General features: G+C 40.7%; 1 long non-coding RNA gene across 1 annotated transcript; it reads left to right on the top strand.

Annotated features, from left to right (window-relative positions):
• Window positions 1–410: 410 nt before the first annotated feature.
• Window positions 411–10,551, top strand: LOC135279625 (uncharacterized). The gene is made up of 3 exons (XR_010346854.1): window positions 411–638; window positions 2,045–2,217; window positions 6,226–10,551. It is a non-coding gene; the product is annotated as an uncharacterized LOC135279625 (long non-coding RNA).
• Window positions 10,552–11,353: the final 802 nt, after the last annotated feature.

The following is an 11,353-nucleotide window of genomic DNA, read 5'->3' as shown; positions in this document are numbered from 1 at the left end:
CCCTGCAGGGCTGCTCAGTGCAAGGCAAGGAGCTGCAGGGCTCCTCCAGCACTCTGCTGGAAATGCATCTTCATTAACCCACGGGCAAACCAAGCACAGCCTGCAGGAGAAACACGAGTGTCCTCTGGGTGGCTGAGTGAGCACAGTCCTGCCTGCATATGTGGGGGTCAGCTGTGCTGAACTCAGTGGAGTGGGTCACTAAAAAAACAGCTGTGCTTGTCCTGGGGAACAGAAGAGCGCATTTCACCCAACTGGAAACAGGTTTTCAACGAGTTGGAAAAGTCTCAGTGTTGTTTGCAAACCCAGCTTAGGGTGGAGTTTAAGGGTGACAGAGGAACTTGATGGAATGCGGGAAGCTTTTGAAAGTTGATACCTGCCCTGATGTCACAGGGGCTCTGCTTGCTTTTGTTCAGGGCTAAATGTGGCCAACTGGACCACGGCTAAACCTGGGATTAGGATGTGCACAGGGCATCAGAAGCAGAGGGCTACTGAGTGTGATTTTTGTACAATCCCTAAAGAGTTCATCAGTTGAGTGAGAGAGGGCATCAGTGGAATCTAAGTGCAGGCATTTGAGGCAAATATGGGTCACTAATATTTTTTAATCTAGTACCATATCTATCAGGGAGTTTTAGAGAGAGGTATGCGAGGCAAATCTTCAGTTCTTTCATATTCCTCAAATGTTTTAATATTCAGAATGAGTGTAGACTTTATGGCCTATTTTTACTTTTCAGGAAATTCTGACTCATCTTTCTAAATTACAAAAAAAAGAAAGAAGCATTTGGGAATTATATTCCTTGCATAATCATTACAGATACATACATATAAAATCAACTTCATAAATTAATAAATATAAAAAGAAAATATGTATTTATATAGAGGTAGTCATCTTTCCCCAAGTTATGATGGGCTTTGAGACTTGCATAAAAAAAGACCTGTGCAGCATAATTTTGGAAAACTCTGACATTCTGGGTTCTGAAATCATGTCTGTAACTGATTAGGATTAGTGGATTTTGACAAAGGAAAGGGATTACTGAAGTCCACAATTTCTTGCAGTTGCTATAAGCGGACACAGAAAGCACAGCAAAATGAGTAACACCCCTCCTGCCCTAACCATGGGGTGACAGAGATGACACTGACCCACATGTTCTCAGAAAATCCTGCCTGAACAGCCAAAGCTGCAAGTCTGGAATGCCAACAGTGTGTGCAGGGCTCCAGAAGCGCAGAGCTCAGAGAAGTCACCAGAAAAAAAAATCCCACAGGTTTCCTGTGGTCTTTGTGCTGCTCAGAGAGAGCAGCAGCTTCTCAAACACCCCTTGGCACCAACACCAAGAGCACAGCACAGAACAAACTCAGGATCAGTGACACCACAGTGCATCTGCAGGTACAGGTGCTGCACTCCATGTCCTGTGCACATCAAGCCATGCACAGTTAGGTGCTCCTGAATAAAAAGGCACAAAACTAAAACTAATCAGGAAAATTTCAGTACATGAAGGAATCTGATGCTTCACCTACTTTTTCCAGCTGGGTTTACAAACACAAATGATGTTTCTGTGACTTTTCCCTCTCTGAAAGGAAGTGGAGTGGCTGGGGATTGACTTTCATCCTCCCACCATGCTGCACATAGCAAACAAGAGGGAGAACATTAAGCTCCTTTCTCTCAATAATGATCTTCTGATCTAAAAAAGTCTTTTACCTCTTACAACTAAAAAATATGTGAAGTGAGGGGAATTAGAACAAAAGCAGCTCCACTTCAGCATGCAAATATCCTTATGAGTTGGGAGCTCAGAAACACCACTGTGAATACAAATATATTTCATTTGAAACAGAAGAGACTTTCTATCAATACAAAAGAGAGGAATAAATCCCCAAATTGGGTCATGAAAGGGCACTTTGGACTTATCTTTATTCTTAATGGAAAGCCCATTCCTGCAGTTTTTAGGGAATGACTCCAAAGAAGCTCTGGTACAAGGAGAACTTCACACACTTCCAAGTGCAGAGTGCTTCTCAGATAAGTATTTTTATTGCCTTTTTTTTTTTTTTTAAGTTACAGAAAATATTCTCTCCAGAGGCAGAAAAGAAGACAAATGGTTTACATTATTCAAAGAAAAAAAACCCAACTCATCCTGCCCACTATAAGATCTCTAAATATACCTGCCTTACCAGCAGAGCCCATCTTGGAGGATGGATCAAATTTCTAGCATCAATAATTCTGCAGAGGTAATGCATTATCTCCTCCCTCAACTGTTTACCATCAGGAAAAACAATCTGTGGGGAAGCAGCATGAAAATACCAGAAACTCAAGTGCTGAATACCCCAAATAACAACCCTCATTAATGCTGTCAGTAGAAGGTTCTTAAGCAAACAATCACTCTTTCTGTCCTAGCTCTTAACAGACTTAGACATCCTCTTCCTTCTGACTCTGCTGCCTACTGCATTCTTACATTTCATCTAGAAGTTTTTGTTAAGAAAAGCCAGATAAGTTTATGCCAATAATCTGCTCCTGAGGCCAGCAGATATCTGTGTTCTGCACTTACACTGAGGGCTTGTGAAACTCATCATGGTTAAACACAGGCAGATAAAAATGACACATTGGCTTTAAATGCTGTGCTACTATTTAATAATTTACCATTTTCTATTAAGGAATTGTGAGGATTTCACTTGTAATGCACACCCCTGCTAAAAGTAAGGGTGTCTATTAACTTGCAGCTCTCAAAGGCAATACTTCTCAGTAATACAGATCTTATTAAAATTGTGTTAAATCATCTTTTTATTGGGAATTTTGGCATTTGTTTTTATGTCAGATTTGAGTAACAAGTTAAAATGTCACACTCTACAGAAAAATCAGATTCCAGTAATAGTTTCTTTAAGGAGAATCAAACTGCATTGTGTCCAGAAGGATTTTTCAATCTTCATTGAATAATAGTTGAAACAAAATATTTGACACATAAGGTTCCAATGATTTCCCACAGCATTCTGATAAAACCTTATGCATTTTTGGGAAATGCTCCCATTTTGCCAAATCAGTAATATCAGATAGAAAAATGCATCAACCAGCACCAGTCAGTCACCTCTGAATTCAATTTCATTCATTCAATTGCTGCACATGATTCCCCCAACCCCCCCTCAAATAACTTTTTATTGACTGAACTTTGTTCATAGGATTTCAAAAGTGTTTTCCCAATAGTTCCTTTATAAAATGCAGGAGAAAAGGTTCTGGGCTGGTGGGGCTGGCAGAGCTCCAGCCCAGGCCCTGGGCCGCAGCCGAGGCACGGCCTTTGTGAGGGCTCACAGAGGCTTTTTATGCGCTGCAGAGGCCGGGCTGTGCACAGCAGCCAGGAAACCTCGCTGTGCCTCCAGCCTGCAGGCTATGGATGTTTTAGCAGCCACCAGTCCTTTAAGGCGAATGGTTCAGTGGCAATTTTGGAAAAAGGAGAAGGCTCAGTGGGTTCAGCTGGCTCTGGTTGCTCTACCTGCCCATGGCCAGCGGATGAGCACGGATCTGGAAGCTCCCAAAGCACCTCCTGCTGCTCCTTGCTTTCATTTTCACTTGAGTTCTGAGCAGCTTGAGGAACAAAATCTGTGCCATAAAGCTGGAGGCGAAACACTCTGTGGCGAAGCTTGCAGGAGGGAACAGCCTGTCTGGGGGAAATGGGATGTCCATGACATCCCAGACAGGCCATGGCGTCTCCTGTCCTGAGGCTGTTTGGTGAAAGAGGAGGGACCCTGAGTGCAGCCTGGGGATCTGAAACCATTCTCCTTCCCAGCAAATGATCTCAAACCTGCAGAAACCTTTCCATGTTGGACCTAGGGCAAAGGCTTGAACTAATGGCACTTCTGCATAAATTTGCATTACGTTTTGCTGTGGAAATTGGCCAACTTTCTCAAAGACTTTCATCATTGTGGCTTTTTACCACAGCTTTTTATTGCTTAATCTGAATGGAGTCTGCCATGGATGGCCATTGTTTGCACACAAGAATTTATGTGGCCCCACAGTAACCCAGACATATCCTGTGGGCTATGGAGAAGCCAAAGTTCCTCAGAAACCCTCCCTCATTCCTTCAATTTTCTGTAGTCTCTGAACAGTGAAAATCAGTACATCTGCTATTCACACTAAGGAAGGCGGAAAATCATCAGAAGGATGACAACAAAAGAGAAAAGGAAAAATGACATTATACAAAAATGCTAATGTGATAGCTGGTCTTGATCCACCCCAAAAAGTAACTGAAATCAGTAAAGAAAACTGATTTCCATGTGATCAGCCTTTGGCTCTACCATACTGCTGCTCACTTGTTCGAGAGTGGTGTCAGTTTAGGAATTTCCTGATAATGACACTGCATTTTCATGAGTAAGAAAAGTTCATCTTGCAGAGCTGCTCATGTGTCACATCTAACTTAGCCAAGTGAAGAGTTCTTAATTTCAAGAGAATTGAAAAATATTTCAGGGCATATTGTGGAATTTTTAAGTTCATATGTTAAAAATATCCACCATATAGTGGCATCTGTAGCATAATAAAGCATCTCCTATTTTATAATTTAATCTCACTGAAAGTGACATTAAAGTGCTATTGGTGAGAGAAAGAAACAGAAAAATCTGGTACTGCAAAAGAAATAAAGTTCAGTAGTCTGGAAATCAGAAATAGGCATGAATAAAGAAGGCAAAAGAGAGAGAAACAATACAAAAACCAAGAGAAGAGCACTGCATTTTAATCCAGTTCTTAATACAAAGTCATGCCTCAGTGCACAGATGGCCAGGAGCAATAAAAGAATACTGGAGTCAAAAGCACAGGACCACACCTTTGTATTCCTTCCCCCAAAACACACACACACAAATCTTATTTGAGACTGCAGGAGATGAGGCTTTGACTCTGCCAGCAGCAGATAGAAACCCCGCTGAGTGATGGCTTCAGAGTGGAAACCAGAAACACCAGAAAAAAATCCTCACCAAGGTTTTTAGAGTGGAGGAGATAATTTAGGTTAAAAATCATCCTCCTAAATACAGCAAATGCAGCAGCTGTTTGCTGGGAGAAGGTGAGCTGCACTCAGTGCAGAGATGTGACCAGAGCCCCCTGGAATCAATGGAAAGCCCTGCTTGGCCACAGTGCCAGGGAGGCTGCAGGGTTGTAAAAGTGTCCCTCTGTTCAGCTCAGCATGTCTGGAGAGACAGAGCTTAAGACAGGACTCTGCAATAAACAGTTTAAGGAAAAGGTTGACAAAAATTGCCGTTCTGAGGGGCTGGGAACACGGACAATTCACCTTAAAGCTTTGTAACAGCTGCTCTGCCCAGGGATGACAAATGCCACCTCCTCTGCTGAGAGATGGAGAGAGAGAAATCAAACTTGTCAGCTGCTTTTACTGTGTAATGCTGCTTTCCAATCTTTGAAAAATATCAGATATTAAGACAAAGTTGTGGGGAGAATGTGAACAGGCATTCTGAAATAGAATTATCCAGAAAAAATGTTGAAGGTATTTTAAAGTACCCTGAGAGGTATACAACTCTCACACAGCAAGGAGAGAGAAAAATAACAGCTGATAGAAAACTTGTTCTGTGTTCCTCTGGCATTGTAAAATAAAATAGAACCTGCAGGAAAATGAAAGTCAGGGTATGAGATGTGATTGCTGTCAGACTTGGCACCCAAATGTTAAGTTTTTGGGAACTCTAAAAACAATGGATACAATAGGTGAATTTAGAAATGGAGGGAAACAGAGGGAAGTAAAAGGGAAAAAAAAAACCTGAACACATTTTCAAAAACAGTACAGGATGTTGCAAGATAAACCTCTGGTGTAAATGTCATTTAATACTTCTTCACCTTATTTTTTTTCCCTATATGTTAAATAAACCTCTGTTTTTCCACTACATCCCCCATTGCTGTAAGGGGACACTGTAGATCTGGACTGTAGCTGCACCTTGGTTTTAGCCTTTAAGAATGTGAATATTTCCTTCCTGTTTCACTTAGCTCCCCCACATATGACAGTCACAGTATCAAAATACCCACTTACAACCCCTGTGTGCAATAACCCTGAAATGGTATTTTTGTACAAAAATATTTATATTTATACATTAAATATATTTATATATTCTACAAAACCTCATTTCTATACATAACTCTCTATTGAGAGCTTTCCTACACCTAGAAGTTATTTGAATAACCATTTGATGTGTATGTAAAACTTTCTCAACTGCTTATTCACAGGGATGATTTTGGTTTACCTTTGCTCTGTTTAACAGCAGATAATCCTTCAGGAGAGGCAGGATCTGTGCCTGATGCACAGGACCCTTTCCTCCTTTATGGATTCATCCCTGGCATAGGTATGGCAGTGGGGACAGGCCAGGGGCAGCCCTGACTGCTGCTCTGTCACTGCCTGGGCAGGCTGTGCATTGCCAGGCATCCCTCGATGATGTTTTTGTAACTCCACAACTCAGGGAATTCAATACAGGACTTTCAGGCTCAGCCTGGCAAAACCCAGAAGGAACACCACACTGGGCTTTCTGCGGTTTTCATGGAACTTTGGCAGCATTTGCCATCCACCCTGGTGCAAGGTGAAGGCTTTCTTGGTGTTTCATGTTTTGAAAAAAAATGAGGGAACTGTTTTTTGGCTTTTTAGTGGCTGTTTGTTGTTTTTAATTTGAGAATGCAGACTCCAAGATGAAAGTAGCAGATAAAGGATTATAAATAAGTGCCCTTCATACTTGCAATTAAAATACCAGTAAGAGTGAGTGCTAGCAGGGGCGGGTTTTCTGACAGGGATAATCACACTGGCTGTTAATCTTTCTGCCCCCAAACCAAATATCCCCTGCCTCAGTAACTGCAGTTTTGCTGCCTACCCAGCCAAATACATATCCAGCACCTGTTGCATTAAGAACATTTAATATGTTGAACCTTTCCAAATCTACCTGCATATTTCCCATTTCCAGAAGGAACTAAATCTTCACATCAGAGAGAAGAAAATGTTCCTTCAGAGGTAAACTGCAGCTTCTGTCCCTACCCGTACAAGGTGGGAAAAGGCACAGCCTTTACTTATGTTTGATGGAGCTGCATAATGCATTTTGTGGTGTGAAAAGTTTCAAACCTTTCAGACCATTTTGTATTTATGATGCAGGTCTTTGCTGTACCAAAAAAAGGCATCTGAGGTGATGTAAAATAATGCCTTTCTTGTTAGACTGCAGCAGAAGCCTTCCCTACTCACTCTCTGCAGCAATTTACTTTTAGTTTGCCATTAGGATAATTTTTTTTTTTCCTCAGAATGGAGCCCAGGAAATTTTTCAAGGTGACACAGGATGATGTTACCAAAGAAAAATTTTGTCACATGTTTTGTAAAGGACAATTTCTTTTGCAGCCTGAAATACCACTTGCTTCTTGTGACAGTGTTAGTAAATCCTGGACTGAAGATCTCTGAAGTTATCCTTTAACTTTTTTAGAGGACTGGGTCTCAGCTGAAACCCAACCATTGAAATAGCAAATAATTAAAACCAACCAAACAAAACCTCCTAGCTTTTGAGATTGGTTGTTACTGTTAATATTTTATTATAGGGGGAAAACACCATCGGTGTTTGGGAGCCAATGGTCAAGAGAAAAATATTTGAAAGTAATTAATTTAAAAAGACTCACAGGCTCTGTATAAGTCAGAATTATTGCACAGGTGTGTTTAACAGATCCAAATTTTACTACTCTGGCTGCAAGCACTGAATCAAATCCATTTCTACCTTAAATTGCCCCTATTTCAGAAAAGCAATTCATCCCACACTCAGTAAGGGCTAATATTGTAATGTAAATAAAAGTACCCAGAGGGAGAGGAGATAACAGAACTGGTTCCCACAGACTCCACCAGTGACACACTCAGGAAGAGCCCCAGGAAAAGGCCAGGCAGAGAGCTGCTGGCAAGATGAGCAGCATGATCTCCTGCTTTACCTCTGTGAGCAGAGCATCTTGGAGAACAATTCTTAGTAAATAATTTGCTTTATGGGTGAGGAGAGAAGCCTGGGCCTGGAAATCTCCGGGAGGTTTCCCTCCTCCTCCTCAGCTACAGCACAAAGCTCAGAAAGTTCATACCCACCTAATTCCTGTGAGAAAGCACGATCATTTCATGAAAACACTGCTGCAAGGACTTCTACAGGTACACACAGTTATTTTTGTTCCTTAGAATACTGTAACTATTAACAAACCAATTATTTAAACTAACAGAGTACTTGGTTTTCTGGTGCTGTTTATTTTATTGTATTCAAACAGGAAAATGACATTTCAAGGATCAACACTTTATTATAAACTAATACCTTTCCAAGTAACTGAGGTTCTCCTGTAATTCCCAACCTGGCTCTCACTCTGACTGAAAGGCTGAGTTAATTTCTCAGTGGAAAAGCAGTTGAGAGAGGGATAGGAGAAAAAGAAAGAAACCTGAGATAAGGCTTTATAAACTTGAATTCTCTTCTAATTTGGTAAAGGCAGATTGAGTGACATAATATGAATTTGGACATTTCTGAAGAAATTGTTTTGTTGAAATCTTTGTGGAAAAGTTTTATTTTATGATAGCTTACGGGGAGAGGAAGACCCAGCATTCCAGCAGCCACACAGAGCCTGGGAGCCTCACTTCCCACGAGTCAGCATCACCAGGGCCAGGAGATTAAATTTAGAATTTAGAGTTCTGCCCTCAACATACAGGGTCAGATTTAAGCCCTTAGTAAATGTGAACCTTTTCACACACTATTATTGAAAAAGGTCTTCTTCAAAAATTATCTGGAAAAAATTAGTGCCTGTCCTACACCTTCTGGGGACATAATGAAAGGCTTTCAGAGAGCTTCACTTGTCTGGCAGAATCTTTCTGAGAAACTGAAATGTTTGCATTCTCCGTTGAATTGGGCCCATGATAGAAGACTGCTGTGAGTTATTTTTTTGCTATGAGGTTTTTTTGTTGTTGTTGTTGTTTTTTGTTTGTTTGTTTGTTTTTTGTTTGTTTTTTGGGGGTTTTTTTTGGTAGCTCTATTTATTGATTTTATAACTCATCTGAAGTAAAAGGGTAAAGGGTAGAGTTCTGTGTCCCAGGAAAATGCACTATGAGTGACTTTCAAATGCAGCTGAACTAAACTATCACCAGTGTAATATATGTCAGACCATAACAAATATACAATATGATAAACCACTGATCATAACTGTACATTGCCACGTGTAAATCACCTTCTGCAAAATGCTCCTATTCACATTTTTCTTTCACCTAATTTTCTTAAGGATACCTTTATGTACAACACTACTGTAAATTACTTTTCCAGTTCAGCTTTTTAATTACTTAGAATAGAAATCAGATCTTATTTCTAAAACAAGTCTTATTTACAATTGCTAACTGGGAAAACAAGAGACCAAATTTGATCTTTTAATGCTATCAGCTCAATTTTCTGCAATCTAAGTTAAAAAACCTGTACACTTTCAAACTGAACTGCTGCAGAAATTCTCTGCCAAATGCAGGATGCTGCAGAGCAAGGTTTTGCAGCCTTCTGTCAGGTTTCTGGGAGCTGGAGCACAGTCCCTGCAGCTCCCATGCAGCCTGGAGTGTGCTGCTTGCTGCTGGGCAGCAGCTGTACCAAGAGTGCTGTTATATAGAAGATAGGTAGAGAGATAAATAGAGAGAGAAAGAGAAAATGAAAAGGCTTTTTTCACTGACACACCTTAGAGCAGACCCTGAGCAGCTCTAAGTTATGGTGTGGTGTAGCAACGACAGCACAGTCATGCACCAGTCAGGCTGAATTTCTACCAGTTTGATCAAAAGTTGTAGAAGATTTCTGTTGCACTGCACACAAGCCTCTGATCAGCCTGCCTTGGCAGCCCCCTGGCCCTGCAGGCTCGTTTACCCCCAGATTCAGTTTGTAGTTGGTGCACACTCCTCTCTCCATCACAGCACTCCTGGCACCACATCACACACGTGAAACATGCTCACAGCTAAACTATTGTGACTTTAACACACTTTCCCCTGTTACAACAACTTCAATCAACAATCAAGGTTTCTTTGTAACTTTTGTTGTTTGCATTATGTGGCATTTTAATTCATTGTATACTAATTCCAGTTCTGCATTAGTTGTATGTTTCTGCACAGTAATTAACTAATCACTATGTCACTCCCTCTCTATTATGAATAACCTCATTAATTCCAGTCTGAAAGCTTGGTGCCTGCTGCCATTGCTATCAATTTTCTTGGTTCTTTCTGCTGCTTCTTGACTTATAATCAAATATGAAACTCATGTATTTTTAAATACTCTGTCTTCTGTTTCTCCCACTGAAAAATTCATTGTGCTATCAAGCCCTTTAAAATAATGTTTATTCATTATGCATTTCTTTGCTAGGCAATCAAGAGCTGTTACAATAAAGTGTGTGACTTGCTCTCTCCATGGCAGCGCTTCTGCTGTGTCAACATCTCCATTTTAATCCTAAGTTTACTAGAAATTAGAATTTAGATCTAAAATTTAGCTGCAAGGTTAAAGGCACCACCAGACATCTTCACATGGGAGGAAATGTCTTGATTATTACAATTAATCATTTGGGCATTTTTAGGTTATATTTGTGGGTAGGAACTTGCAGGCAACTCAGCAATGGCAGCAGAGCTGTGCTGGTGTGGCTGGCAGGTCAGACCTGGCCCGTGGGAGCAGGAGCTGGGAGATGCCCACAGCACAGACTCACATGGTGGCCAGGGTGCACAAGCTGTTAAACCAGTCACACACAGCTCTGAGCAACTGCTCTGCTGCTGCAGCCTGGCAACTCCTAAGTGCAATGCTTAGATTCAACATTTGCTCAATCAAGGCCCTGCTCCTCTAAAAATATTTCTTTAAAACAACTTATATTTCACACAGTCTGTTCATAGAGTACCCTCCTGTCTTTCTTATGCTCAAAGGCAACAAGAGGCTTGAACATATATATATTTCCAATAGAGACAACAAACTGAGATGCAAAAATGTGTGAGCACTTTTAAGGACTGGATGGGAACTCTAATGATTCTGCATGTGCACAGTCCTAATCCAAACCCACTGCAAAGTCAGCTGACGTAACTCTAGTCACTATTTTTTAATTAAGGATTAAAGTACCACTTTCCAAACACAGATAAATGCTTATAATGCTAAATGGTAACTCTAGGGGGCAAGAGGATGGTTCTCTGCTGTTACAAGTTGCTGCAGTGCAATGTAATTCAAAGGGAGAATGTGTACCTACAACAGCTAAAGGACTGCTGCAAATTTTGTAAAGGAAAAGGAAGAGGAATTGTAAAAGTTATGCTGGAGTCCAGGAAATGTATTAAGGTGTATATTCATCCTTTATGAAAGACACATTTGGTGTCCAAAGTATTTTCACATTAAATATATATATATATAAACTACTAAACTA

This window comes from Passer domesticus, chromosome 12 (genome assembly GCF_036417665.1).
Source record: "Passer domesticus isolate bPasDom1 chromosome 12, bPasDom1.hap1, whole genome shotgun sequence".
NCBI lineage: Eukaryota > Metazoa > Chordata > Aves > Passeriformes > Passeridae > Passer > Passer domesticus.
This window is presented reverse-complemented; position numbering and strand designations above follow the sequence as displayed.